Source organism: Erpetoichthys calabaricus, chromosome 18 (assembly GCF_900747795.2).
Source record: "Erpetoichthys calabaricus chromosome 18, fErpCal1.3, whole genome shotgun sequence".
Taxonomy (NCBI): domain Eukaryota; kingdom Metazoa; phylum Chordata; class Cladistia; order Polypteriformes; family Polypteridae; genus Erpetoichthys; species Erpetoichthys calabaricus.
In genome coordinates, this window is record NC_041411.2 from 2,276,260 (window position 1) to 2,277,989 (window position 1,730).

Below are 1,730 nucleotides of genomic sequence, written 5' to 3' on the forward strand. Positions count from 1 at the left end.
CTATGCTGCTTAACTACACTTTCACCTGCCACCACTTTGCAGTCTTCAGTCTCCTTAAGATTGACTCTTCTGTATAGGATGTCATCTACCTGTGTGCATCTTTCTCCACTCTTGTACGTCACCCTATGTTCTTCCCTCTTCTTAAAATATGTATTCACCACAGCCTTGTCCATCCTTTAGGCAAAATCCATTATCCTCTGACCTTCTTTATTCCTCTCCTTGACACCATACCTACCCATCACCTCCTCGTCTCCACTGTTCCCTTCACCAATATGTCCATTGGTATCTGCTCCAATCACCACTTTCTGTTCATCGCTTCATCCAACTCATTCCAAAAATCTTCTTTCTCACCCATTGCACACCCAACTTGTGGTGCATATGCACTAACAACATTCATCATCACACCTCCAATTTCCAGCTTCATAATCCTCACTCTGCCTGACACTCTTGCATCCATCCATTTTCCAACCCGCTGAATCCGAACACAGGGTCACGGGGGTCTGCTGGAGCCAATCCCAGCCAACACAGGGCACAAGGCAGGGAACCAATCCTGGGCAGGGTGCCAACCCACCGCAGGACACACACAAACACACCCACACACCAAGCACACACTAGGGCCAATTTAGAATCACCAATCCACCTAACCTGCATGTCTTTGGACTGTGGGAGGAAACCCACGCAGACACGGGGAGAACATGCAAACTCCACGCAGGGAGGACCCGGGAAGCGAACCCAGGTCCCCAGATCTCCCAACTGCGAGGCAGCAGCGCTACCCACTGCACCACCGTGCCGCCCTTGACATACTGTTCCTTCAGAATAACTCATACTCCATTTCTCCTCCTATCCACACCATGATAGAACAATTAGAATCCCCCTCTGACAGATAGATAGATAGATAGATAGATAGATAGATAGATAGATAGATAGATAGATAGATAGATAGATAGATAGATATGAAAGGCACTATATGATAGATAGATAGATAGATAGATAGATAGATAGATAGATAGATAGATAGATAGATAGATAGATAGATAGAAAGATACTATATGATAGATAGATAGATAGATAGATAGATAGATAGATAGATAGATAGATAGATAGATAGATAGATAGATAGATAGATAGATAGATAGATAGATAGATAGATAGATATGAAAGGCACTATATGATAGATAGATAGATAGATAGATAGATAGATAGATAGATAGATAGATAGATAGATAGATAGATAGACAGATAGATAGATAGACAGATAGATAGATAGATAGATAGATAGATAGATAGATAGATAGATAGATAGATAGATAGATAGATAGACAGATAGATAGATACTTTATTAATCCCAAGTACAAATTCACATTCTCCATTAGCAGCATACTGATAATAACAATATTAAATTAAAGAGTAATAACAATGCAGGTATACAGACAGACAATAACTTTATATAATGTTAACGTTTACCCCCCTGGTGGAATTGAAGAGTCACATAGTGTGGTGGAGGAACGATCTCCTCAGTCTGTCAGTGGAGCAGGACGGTGACAGCAGTCTGTCGCTGAAGCTGCTCTTCTGTCTGGAGATGATCCTGTTCAGTGGATGCAGTGGATTCTCCATGATTGATAGGAGTCTGCTCAGCGCCCGTCGCTCTGCCACAGATGTCAAACTGTCCTGCTCCATGCCAACAATAGAGCCTGCCTTCCTCACCAGTTTGTCCAGACGTGAGGCGTCTT